Source organism: Sebastes fasciatus, chromosome 19 (genome assembly GCF_043250625.1).
Source record: "Sebastes fasciatus isolate fSebFas1 chromosome 19, fSebFas1.pri, whole genome shotgun sequence".
In the NCBI taxonomy this organism is placed as follows: domain Eukaryota; kingdom Metazoa; phylum Chordata; class Actinopteri; order Perciformes; family Sebastidae; genus Sebastes; species Sebastes fasciatus.
The window spans coordinates 19,630,522-19,643,478 of NC_133813.1; the positions used below are offsets into that span (position 1 = coordinate 19,630,522).

At 39.8% G+C, this 12,957-nt stretch overlaps 1 protein-coding gene across 6 annotated transcripts in view; it reads left to right on the forward strand.

The window, feature by feature from the left end:
• Nucleotides 1-3,508: 3,508 nt before the first annotated feature.
• The window catches only part of strbp (spermatid perinuclear RNA binding protein), a 99,828-nt gene continuing 90,379 nt past the window's right edge, over nucleotides 3,509-12,957 (forward strand). For 3 of the 6 annotated variants that reach the window (XM_074617236.1, XM_074617233.1, XM_074617238.1), the window contains exon 1: nucleotides 5,198-5,414. The gene's annotated coding sequence lies outside the window, so the exon portion shown is untranslated. Of the gene's footprint in view, nucleotides 3,664-5,197; nucleotides 5,415-12,957 lie in introns of those variants that run through there. The other 3 variants (XM_074617235.1, XM_074617237.1, XM_074617239.1) reach the window with 3 other exon arrangements.

Sequence of the window (12,957 nt, forward strand, 5' to 3'; positions counted from 1 at the left end):
AAAATGTTTCCCCCCTCAGTCCATAGTCCACCACAGCGCTGCATTTAAAGCTCCCGTCTCATCCATCACGCTCCAACAATAGAGATGTCGTCCAGTCCCTAGACAGCTGTTCAGCCACAGACTGTGTGTGTGTGTGTGTGTGTGTGTGTGTGTGTGCCTTTGCATCTGTATGTTTATGTATGTGTCGATGTCTAAAAAGTAGTGAGTTTGTTTGTGTGTATAATAAAGCTCTAACATTACAATAACATTGTATTTAAAAAGTGATACACACTAAACAAATTAGGCTTACAAAGACTCCACATCACCTGTTTGACACCAGCATTGTACTATGTTGAACGGCATTCATTTAACAGATTGATTATACCTTTGTTGACAGTGACACGCCGTCTCCTCCGTAATATATCGAGGACTTTTTTTTAATTAGAAAAGAAATTAGAACCGTGGTCTGCATAATCACGGGTATTAATAAGCAAGGAGAAAAAAAATGAAAGAACTAGATGGATACGTCCATACACGGTTGATAAAAAGTACAAAGGGTGGTGGGGTGTTGAAAGTCAGATTAGTATTTATTGAAACTTCCTGTGTGCATCCATGTGTGTGAGTCCGCCTTGCTCTTATGCCGATGCCACGCTGGCACCGCCATCTGCTGCCCGTCGAAATTCTGTCCGGCCCAGCGAGACTCCTCAAACACACACACACACACAACTCCCTATGTCCTGCTTGTGGTCAGACAGCCAGGTGGCATCACACCAATTGACCAACGGTTGTTAACGCACACGCTGCGACCTACGGAAAGTCCCTCTCCATCCTCTCGTGCTTCTTCCTCTTTCTCCATGTGCACGTAGGCCTGATTAACGCGCAGTAAGGGTGTCTGTCTGTCCGTCCGTCTGTTTCTCTCTGTGCCATTTGGCCTGTTTCTCCGCCTTGGATTGAGAACATAGAGGAGCTCTTCCTCGCAAACCACCACACAGTGTTTATGTGTGTGTTTTTTAGAAGACAACTCTTGAAACAGAACTCCTTAGAGGGGTGTCAGATGGCAGGCGTTTGTGTTGGTGTGCGGAGAGGAGAAGGGGGGGGATGGAGAGATGATGGGGGCGGATGAAGGAAGGGATGGAAAGAAACGGGAGGAGGGGGAGTTTGCTCTGTTCTCTGCTCTTCAGCTTTTGTTCTCTTAGATAATAACTCTCCACCCCCTGACTCCAAAAACCAAGGGAACCCCTCCAGTCTGGAAACAGGAGTTACATTCATGCTCATATGACAACTGATTATGCGTATATATATCTGAGCTGACAGGATGAATCGCTGTGGATTTCCGACAGTTGGTGCTGCAACTGTGTCAGATTTCTCATAGTCAATTATAAATGCCCTATGTTGCCCTAAAAAACACGCTTTTAATTTGGGCCAATACTGAGTAGGGGGAAAACAGAGCACATATCACTGCCAGCAGCCCGGAGGCCAGTTGAGCGTCTTGGCCTAATCTGCCAGGACCAATGACGAAGACTGAAATCTGAGTAGAGAAGATGGAGCTAAAGTGCAGGTTGCGACATAATAATCACAATCGCTGCTCTCAAATTTCTTCTTTTAAAAAAAATCGACACTGAATACGGGAAGGCAAACATTTAGGGGGGAAAACCGAGAGGAAGTCAAGGGCATTGGATGTTGCAGTGAAAAACACTGTTCTATTTGCTGTGACCTGGTTGAGTAGAGCAGCATCTGCAACCCACATGAAATCTAAAAATACTCCCGCGCCATTGACTGCTACTATGCCGTGGCCTCAGTAGGTAGATGAATAACTGCGGGTGTATGGTATATGCTTGTGTGTATGTGTTAAAGTAGGAATGGGGTATGGGCTACATTCTTAGGTGTGTTGGTGTAGTGTAATTTGTGTTAGATTCTGCTTACTTGTACTCGTATATGTGTGTCTATATTATAAGTTATGGGTTTGTAAATGGGAATATATCTCGTTCAAAAGGGCCACGGCAATCCTTCTGTCGTGCTAATGACTGGTTTGTGACAGATGTTACTAATGTTGTTAATGCTACAGTAAAGACTGGCTTCATCTATGGATCAGTCGTTGTTATTACCATGATGTTGATACAGTAACAGAAGCACTCAAACACAAACTACAATATCCACAGCGACAAGTTTTAATGACTTGGCTGAATCTTTATCTTTAATTTGCTCGATTGTGAGTTTGCTGGTGAAGCTTTATTATTCAGAAAGTCTCATTGAGATTATTTCCAAGATGTAATATTTAGAGCTGTCAATCGATTAAGATATTTATCGCGATTAATCGCATGATCGACCATAGTTAATCCTGATTAGTTGCAAATTTTTTCACAAATATGCTTGCTTTATGCAAATATATGTATATATTTATTATTGGAAATCAATTAACAACACAAAACAATGAAAAATATTGTCCAGAAACCCTCACAGGTACTGCATTAAACATAAAAAAACATGTTCAAATCATAACATGGCAAACTCAAACCCAACAGGCAACAACAGCTGTCAGTGTGTCAGTGTGCTGACTTGACTATGACTTGCCCCAAACTGCATGCGATTATCATAAAGTGGGCATGTCTGTAAAGGGGAGACTCGTGGGAACCCATAAAACCCATTTTCGTTCACATAACTTGAGGTCAGAGGTCAAGGGACCTCTTTGAAAATGGCCATGCCAGTTTTTCCTCACCAACATTTAGTGCAAGTTTGGAGCATTATTTAACCTCCTTCCCGACAAGCTAGTATGACGTGGTTGGTACCAATGGATTCCTCTATGATACTAGTATCTTCACGCAAATTCCGTTAAAGAAGTGGCGTTAAAACATATTTGCGTTAACTTTGACAGCCCTAGTAATATTCATCTGAGTAGGCCTACGCTATGCAAAAATGGCAAGAAAAATCTATCAATTTATAGTATGTAAAGATATGACATTTAGCCTACCAGACTTCAGATGTAAAAAGTATGCCCTGACACCTTGTTTGTGTCTTGATAATCCTTTTCATTCTTAAAGGAACAGTGTGTAACTCTTAAGGGGATCTATTGGCAGAAATGGAATGTAATATTAATACGTAAGTTTTCTTTAGTGTATAATCACCTGAAAATAGGAATCATTGTGTTTTCGTTAACTTAGAATGAGCCGTCTCTATCTAGCGGGTCCTCTTCACGGCGCCAGCTGCCATGTTCCTACAGTGCAAAGGTGTCGCTGTTAACAAGCATTTCTGAAAGTTACAAATAGTCCCTTTAAGCATGCTTTATAATAAAAAAAAACATTAAAATCTCATGTTTTTATAATATGGGACCTTTAATATAGTTTTCTCTGACTCACACACACACACACACACACACACGGGGATGGGATCAATATTATGCAAGGATATATATTATGCACCAATCTGTTCTCTTCTTTCTCTCTGTCTCATCCTCTCATCCTGCATGGCTGCATGTTTTTACCGATAACCGTACAGGTGAATGACGGCTCGAGCCGCTCCACCAATTAGGGAGCACTGAGCGTGACCACGTGAACAAATCCCGTCGTCTAAATTCCCGGTCGAGAGGCTGAGCAGCTCGGAGTGAGCGGCAGAAAGAAGCGCTGAAAGCCACACTGAGACTGAGAGTGGGAAGTATTGGGCTGATTTACTGGAGGCGGAGGAGTGCAGGTAAATGGCTCTTTTTTTCCTGACTATACACTTTGTGTCTGTCTGTCTCACCTGCTCTGTTTGCGGGTAACATATGCTCGGAGCTCTGGGACAGGATGGATTACATTCTCCTCCTTCTCCTCCGATCCTTGGACAGGACAAAACAGCATCATCGGCTGCTTTGCTCTGCACAGTCTGCGCATTGAAACTCGGCCACCACCATCCCTCTCTCTCTCTCTCTCTCTCGCTCTCTCGCTCTCTCGGCTATTGATAGTTGACAGAAGACCTTGTAATCCCTGACTGATCTGGCTGAACCGACCACACAGCCAATTGCACAACAAAGAATGTTGATTGAACTTTATTTCGCTTGGAGATTTGTTTAAATTTGTAACGTAGATGCGATGCGAGAGGGGGGAGCGTGAGAGAGGATTCTTTTTGGTGCTGCATGCAACCAGGCAAGCAGAGGCGAGCTTTTATATTGCTGAATTATTTATAAGACTGTCTGGGAGAGAGTAATGCTTCTCTGGAGAGGGAGTCAAGGCTCCTTCTAATCGGGATTTCTACCTATTTTCACTGGCATATATATATTGTTTTACTTTGTCCAGTTTAAGCTTTAAGGCTTTGAGTTTCTTTTTATTGTTTTGGTAAATAAATCAAATGAAATGCTGACAGGATTAAGCGAAAAATCAATTAAAAATGATTGAATCAAGCATTAATGAAGTAAGAAAAGGACAACTCTGATTTCAGCTTCTCAAATTTCAAAAGATTTGCTGATTTCAATGATTCATATATCACTCGAAATTGAATATCTTTGAGTTTTTGGACTGTTAATCGGACAACATAAGCACTCTGGGAAACTTGTTAATTATGAACATTTATCTGACATATTACAGCCTCAATTTATAGATTCATCTAAAAAAAATATTTCCAGGTTAATTGATGGTGAAAATAATCAATAGTTGTATAGCCCTAATTAAATTAAGATGCCGGAACAGCCTTTTCTAGTGTTGTCTACAGATTTGCTCCAGCTGTTTATTCCACTCTCTTTTCTATTCGTCTCAAATGCTTCCTCAGAAAAAAACATATATATATATATATACATATATATATAATAATAATAATAATAATAATAATCTTTATTTATATAGCACCTTTCAAAACACAGTTACAAAGTGCTTTTCAATAAAAAATAAAATAAACAATAAATAAATAAATAGATAAATGAATAAATAAATAATAATAATAATAATAATAATAATAATCATATTTATTTATATAGCACCTTTCAAAACACAGTTACAAAGTGCTCTTCAATAAATAAATAATCATAATAATAATAATAATAATAATAATCTTTATTTATATAGCACCTTTCAAAACACAGGTACAAAGTGCTTTTCAATAAAAAATAAAATAAATAAATAAATAAAAGCACCGCATTTTGCCCTGCTATGTTTCTGCCTCTTTCTCAGCCCTACTCCACCGGAATGAATCGACCCCCCGTCTGCGCATGCGCACTGCCGCCTCCATTCATCTCTAGGGATCTCGCTCTCTTCCTCTTGTCTCGTGCGAGAGAGAGAAGAGAAACCAGCAGGCGGCTCCGGGGCTCGCGCTCTCTCGGTTGTCAAGGCTCCTCACCAGCAGTCTGACTTCTCTCCTCGCTGCTGCGGCTGCACGCTGACAGCTCGCTGTTTTGTGTCGGATTTTCTGCCTATTTGGATTTCTATGTTTTGGTAGAAGTGACGGACTATCAAGAGCTTCTCGTTAACACCGTAAGTTGGTTGATATTTTATTTCTAGCTTGTTTTTTTTCCTGTATTTTAAGAGGGTTTATGTTGTCACACCGTGAGAGAAACCTCTCTGCGTGCTCTTGGTCGACTGAGTAGTTGAGTAGATCAACTCTATTGTTTCGTTATCTGTTTATCAGTCCTTTACTTTCGCTTTTTCCCCCGTGGCAAGAACAAAAAGAGGAACTTTTTTTCCCACGTGATGAAACGTTAACTTTTCCTCGTGTTTGTGAGTGTCCAGTCAGTGTTAGTGGACGATGTTTTGGTGGTTTATCCTGCAAAGAGTTGACTGAGATGAGGAGGTGCTGGTGGCGGTGGCTCATCTTTTATAGCAGGTGTTTGATAATAACCCACTTCCGCAGTGTGCTGCGAGATATCGCTCCTATTGTCAAGTCTGTTTAATATTTGTTTAACATTGCTGGGTTATTACTAGAGGTCCTGCTATAGTTGAGGTGTCACAGTTGTTTATTTAGAATTAACAGTTGTTTTTTCAGTATTGTTTTCATTTCCCCTTTTTTAACCTATACACGAGGCACTTTAGGGAACCAAAACAAAGTTATTGAAACACCGAGTTTCATCATCGAGCTCATTTCCTCACACTATAGTACATACTACCTTCTCTGTTTTGTGTGTGTGAATGTTTATTTTTTTATTTGTTTTGCACAATTTAAGACTATACGACATAACAAAAACAATAAATGAATAATATACAGTGCAGGAAGAGGCAAAAAACCCCACTGGGCTTATCTGAAGCCTCCACCTAGAGACAAGTTTAATATAAAGACATAATATGACTACATAATAGTGATAACAACCAATTAGGACAAGATATATATATATATATGTGTGTTGCGTGGAAGTGTATGGTTAGTGTTTGTGAGGAAGATATTGATTTAAATATCTATAAAGACTTCTGGGCAATCGTAACCAAACAACATTGTGAGTGGGAAAAAATATAAAACATATAAACAGATACATGGACAACAAGCAATTACAAGACAGTAATTAAATGACACTTTAAGCGACTTTTGAAACATTGTGTGTAAAAAGTGTTTGTTCTATATGGTGACCAGATCCCAACAAACCAAATGTGGGACAAAGAATATGTTTGTGTGTGACAATGTGGGACTGATGCTGAGAAGTATAGTCTTCAATTTTGATATCATGTCTATTGAACTTAAAAAAATCAACATTTCTATTTCGTCCCTTAGCTTGTAAGGCAAGGCAAAAGGCAAGGCAGCTTTATTTGTATAGCACATTTCAGCAACAGGGCAATTCAAAGTGCTTTACATAAACATTCAAGAACATTGCGACAAAGTTCAAAAGAAACATTAACACATAATTAAAACAGTTATAAAAACATTAAAGATTAGAAAATAAAAACAAGCTAAAAATAAAAGCTAGGATAGAAGCTAAAATAGAATATAACACACAAGAGTAAAGGCTCTAATGCAGTTTAAGATCATTATCTGGTTTCATAAAAGGCAGCAGCAAACAGGAAAGTTTTGTAACGTCTCTATGCTTTGCCCTCTGGTTGAAAACATTTTGCAAGAACTCTTTGAGAAGCACTTTCCACTGGCTTCACCCAGTTATAAGTAGTTTAACAGTCTTTGTTGTTGCTGCATTTCCTTTTCTTTGCTTGTGACTTTTCCCCATATAGCAAAGACAGGTTAACCTGTACTTGACCCTCGTGATGACAGCCTTCCCTGCTCTCTTCACAGCCATCTGATAAAAGCCATATTTTAGAAAAGCGTCTGCCCTGCGGTGGTTTGGCTTTTGAGAACTATAGCCGATATATATCAGAATGTGGGACATATAGTATCAAGGGACAAGGGATAAAAATGCAGTGCAGTCCATCATAAAGTGTGTGACACCTGGTCACCCTAGTTTGTTCCTGTGTGTGTGTGTGTGTGTGTGCATGCGTGGGTGGATTGAAGTGAATGACAGTGAAAGAAAGAAATGCTGAAGTGCCCTTACCTCCGTTCTTGCTGAACCAGCTTGTTGGCGTACCTAAACCTGTGAAGTGATTGTAAACTAACACCTTATTTCTGTGTCTTACAACAACTAGAAAGACCACAACAGGCATATCAGCTTGTCAGTGTACAAAGGTCTTCTTCCCACCTGCCTGTAGACTGCTATCATGCAAATCTTTCCTAACACTTCCTCTTGGTGCTGAAACAGCACTATTGCAGATTTGGCAGCATGTCATTTTTTATGTGTGGACAGCGGGGCTGGGACGATCCACCTATCTCCTGATTCAATACTATCACGATACTTGGGTGCTGATTCAATACGTATTGCGATTTTTAAGTATTGCGATTCAATCTTCTGATTTATTGCGATTTTTGTAAACTTTTTTAACACTAGACTGTGGGAAAAAGTTGAATCATACACTTCTAGGGAATTTTTCATTTGAAAAATATCAAAATTAATTTATTAAAATGTTTGATTTTCAGCATGTATGTAGTCAGAGATGTCCTGAAGTCAAATATATCTGTAATTGTCAGGCATTATTTATTATTTTTTTCCCCAGCAACCCAAAAATCAAAGAATAAACACATTTCCCTCACAATTAAGTGGTATTTTCTTTTTAATTTATAAGGGACATGTAATGTTTTATACTTCTGGTGAATATAATCCAATCAATCTTATTTCCATATATGTATTTTGTATATACAGTTCCCTTTTGTTAACACCTTATTTTGAAAACCGGACGTAGTCACACGTGTATACTTCCGCTAACTTCTCCAAGTCCGTCGCTAGCTCTCCCGTCAGCTCCGTTGTCTTTATACATCCGTGGTCAGCTCCATCGGGGGCCGATTGAATGCATTTAACATAAATGTCAGTATATAGGTGCTCTACAGTTGTAGCGTCGGCCAATGTGACCACAGAGATGCGAGTGGCGGCTGGCTTGACCGCACGTTACCGCAATACGATACGACAGATTTAGCATGCAGCTTTAGCCATGATGTCTAGCTCTTCTTTTCCCGGCAATATTAGAAACCCAAAGTGTTTCTATACTTTACTGTATGTGTAGTTGTTTACCACTTTGGATTTAAAATGGGAGGGTGCAGGTCGTACCCACGCGTACCCTCCGCCGTTTTCTGCTTTGTCGTTTCGTCCGGCTGCGTTTTGTTTTGGTTGACGGGTACGAAATGGATATTACGTCACGTTACTCAGACTACAACAATAAAAGCGTTAACTTCCTTTTACCTCCGCATAGACTCAAATGAAGCAAATATATTGATTCTGGCATTAAAAAATTAATTTCAAAATTGTAAAAAAAAAAAAAATCACAAAACATAGATGAATCGATTTTATTTCCATCCCTAGTGGACAAGTTGTTTTTCTGTATTCATTGACTGAGCTGTATTGGTCTCCGCTGTGGTCTCTGTTGGTTTCAGTAGTTTATCAGCTCCTTGTGCCAGGTGGCCTCCAGGCTTGACTAATGGCCTGTTGCCTTTGGGTTATTTTTGGTTGCTCCACCCTACTCCACCCGGTTTCATGTGCAGGAGCTGCCCCTGCTACAGTAACACACTCGGCCACACCTGCCCTGCTTAGATCGAAATGTGGGGCGTCTTTGTTTCAATGCCCAACCCTTGCTTCACTTAGATAGAGTTGATTTATGGAGTGGAAACACAGACGCGTCTTTAGTTGTTGCTTGTTATGGCCATATAATGCTCCTCTTGTGCTGCATAAAGTGGACTTTGTGAGAGTGACAGATGGAGTAATTACATTCTTGCTTTTTCAAATATGTGTTTGAGAAATTGTCAGTGATTTGCTTCTTTTCTTGTGTGTATTTATGTCTCTTTTCTGTGATGGACAAATACCCAGCGGCGACTTCACAAAGTGAGCACCAGGAATGGGGCAGGTTGAGAAAGTGTGTGTGTGTGTGTGTGTGTATGCTCCAGGCCCCCATGAGCACTTTCTACAGACTCTTTCTCGTAAGCATCGACTTGGCAGTGAACTCTCTATCAGTATCGATGAGATAAGAGGATGAGAACGAGAGAGGGCTGATATTGTACTGTATGATGCACAGTCCGTCTTTGGCTCTCTCTCAGTATTTCTTTTTGCGAGAATCGTTTTCTTTTTTGTATTTCTCTCCTCACTTCTTTTGGAAAATGTGGAACACTCTTTTTCTTTGACAGTTTTTTTTCCTTCATTTTGCTCGACATCTCTAGCCCCTTTTTGTATTTCTTTGTCCTCTTAGACTTACATATAAGAAAGACATAGATTTCAGTCTTTGATTTAGTGCATTATTTACTTATCTTTGACATTTTGAGAAGGTAGACATTGAATTACACACATAAATCATTTGATCAGAATAACCCAAATATTTTTTCCATATAAAATAGGGCTCTTTTACCATTCTATATTTAGCTTTTGGTGTTTGATCCTCTTATCAAACAGGTGATTGAAGCACGAGGGTTATGGATTGCTTCAATGGATTTGGAAATTGATTTAATTTCCACTAATGGAACTCACTTGGGCCCAGATTCCCAGACTAAGGACACATACTCTGAGCATGCATGACAAAGACAAACACAGAGACAGTGGATTGACAATTAAATAACAGCCACAAGCCACAAACCAGAAGAGCACGGTTGTGTAAGGTACATTTGTTCTAATCTATTCCACACGCAGTCGGTTAAACAAAGTACAGCATTTAATTTGTTTTCAAGTAACGTCCCATCGGTTTTACTTATTTAGCCCAAAATCACAAATTTGCCTCTAATGGCTTTGCAATTTAGCACAGCATACACCCTCTATCCTTAGATCCTCGATTCTGATAAGGAAAAACTCCTAAAAAAAGAAAAGGTTAAGGTGGGGAAATCGGTAAGAATAACAGTTTTATTTAAAAAATGAAAATGTCTGGTCTCGGTCCTCTTCCCTTTTTCTGTCTGTATGTATAGCCTGGCTCAGCCTTTTTTTTTCTGCAAACCCATCCGTGCAAGTGTCTGTTTTATGTACGCTTGGAGCAGCGTCGCGGCCCCTCGGCTGCTTGGGTTCTGGTTTGCCTTAAGTTATGTTCTTGGTTTAAACTGTTTAGAATCTCATACACAATCAGTAGCAGAGGATTCACAGTTACAGCGTCACGGGATGCCTCTCTCTTTCTCCTGCCGCTGCCTCTGCTGCAGCGTGTGTGTGTGTGTATTCTGGTGCCCAGTGCCTATCAGCGAAACAGGAGTCAGCCCACCAGTTCTCAGATTCTAGCATACAGCAGCACATTTAGAGTCTCATCTGGCAAGGAAATGTAGCACTAATCCAATTGGCTGGAGCTTTAGTAAAAGCTTTCCTAATTGGCCGATATGGCAGCTGGCTGCCAAGGTTCCTGTAAGAACAACAGGGAGTTGGGGAGAGTCCCAGTGGTGCAGGAGAGACTGAACAAAGGGCAGATAGCAGAGTGTGTGTTTTGAATATTCCCTCACATGGCAATATAAAGGAAGAACCCATCTGCACCCTGCTGACTCAGATCCATCCAGCTGACCGTATCTCATTTTCAGCTGTGTTGTTTGCCAAGCACGCATGCAAATACACACATGCAAACACCCCCCTACGCATTCCATGTGCAGGAACAAGAATGGCTTTCGTCACACAAACATGTTTGAGGAAATAGCTTCCCAACTGGCTGAGGAACAATGTCATTAACACAGGAATATTGACTGTGTGTGCGTGTATTACAAGAGGAAGAGTGGCTCTTTGCAGAGAAAAAAAAAATGCTGCTACCAACATCCACTGCAGCCATTCCTGTTTCCTTTCACCTCAGTGTGGAATCCAGGAATAGCTCAGAGTGACAGAGACAAGAGATGAGCGAGAGGGAGGGAAACAAAGAGGGACCCGCCAGACAGACAGAGGCAGAGAGTGTGAGAGATGGCCATGTAAGGTTTCCTGCACCACCACCACCACCACCCCACACAAACACTGAACCTTAAATGAACTGTTCAGGGTTTAGTTTCTCAAGTCGCTGTTATCTTGAACTTTGACCTTGCGTGGCTGCTTTACAATGAAACAAAGGCAGCCTTCACCAGAGGATGCATTGGGGGTCTTGTAATAATAGTGAGTTCCTCCTGAGGAATGGCATGTTTTGTTTGCATTCTCATTGTATTCATACATACAATAGCAGTGCTGTTGCTTAATGTACTGCATATTATGAATTAATTCCCCATTAGGCCCTGAAACCCTTTGTAAACAAGTTAGTTAACTTACTACAACTTGGTACTTCTCAGAGCTCATGATTTGCAAGTACAAAAGTTTAATTTCCTTTTTATGCTTGCTCATATGATTTTTTTTTAACACTTGGACATTATGTAGGGCTGTCAATCGATTAAAATATTTAATCGAGATTAATTGCATGATTGTCCATTATCAATCACGATTAATCGCACATATTTTATAGATTTGTCAAGTATTTAACACTCTTATCAACATGGGAGTGGACAAATATGCTTGCTTTTTGCAAATGTATGTATATATTTATTATTGGAAATCAATTAACAATACAAAACAATGACACATATTGTCCAGAAACCCTTTCAAGCACTGCATTTAGCATAAAAAAATATGCTCAAATCATAACATAGCAAACTCAAGCCCAACATGCAACAACAGCTGTCAGTGTGCTAACTTGACTACGACTTGCCCCCAAACTGCATGTGATTATCACAAAGTGGGCATGTCTGTAAAGGGTACTCATAGAACCCATTTCCATTCACATATCTTGAGGTCAGAGGTAAATGCCAGTTTTTTCTCGCCAAAATTTAGTGTAAGTTTGGAGCATTATTCAACCCCCTTTTCCGACAAGCTAGTATGACATGGTTGGTACCAATGGATTCCTTAGGTTTTTCTAGTTTCATATGATACCAGTATCTTCACTCTAGCTTTAAAACTGAGCCCGCTGCAACCTAAAAAAAGTTGCTTTAATGTGTTAAAGAAATTAGTGGCGTTAAAATGAATTTGTGTTAACGCGTTATCGCGTTAACTTTAACAGCCCTACTATTATGCATTCCTATGGAGAACTAACTGGTAATGAAATCTGTCACTTGGATTCTCTATTAAGTAATCATTGTCTCTGTAGCAAGTGAAAGAAATTTGATAACTTGAATTATTGCAGCTGTTGCAAACGCATATAGACAAGCTCTAATTTGGCTTTATATAAAAGGTCACTTGTTCAATTAATGTAGAAGCAGAGTGGATACGAATTTGTTCAGTGTATGACACGTTTCTTTCATGAGAAAAATATATAATAAATATGAATAAATAAATAGAAATATTTCTCTAATTAGCGAGGCCAGTGAAGGACAAATGACACGCAGCAGAGTGTGTTTATCATCTTTGCTTTACACAAAGAAAGTTAAATATTGACATTTTTTATCACAGGGGAAAATGCTCCAGATGGCATTGTAAACCACTAAATGTGGGTTTACGCAGAATCCCTGTCCTATAAAGTGAGATGAAGCTCAGAGAATGCATTTGATCACACCATACTGACCCTGAAAGGGAAATAATGGGAAAAATGTCTCTATCAGGAA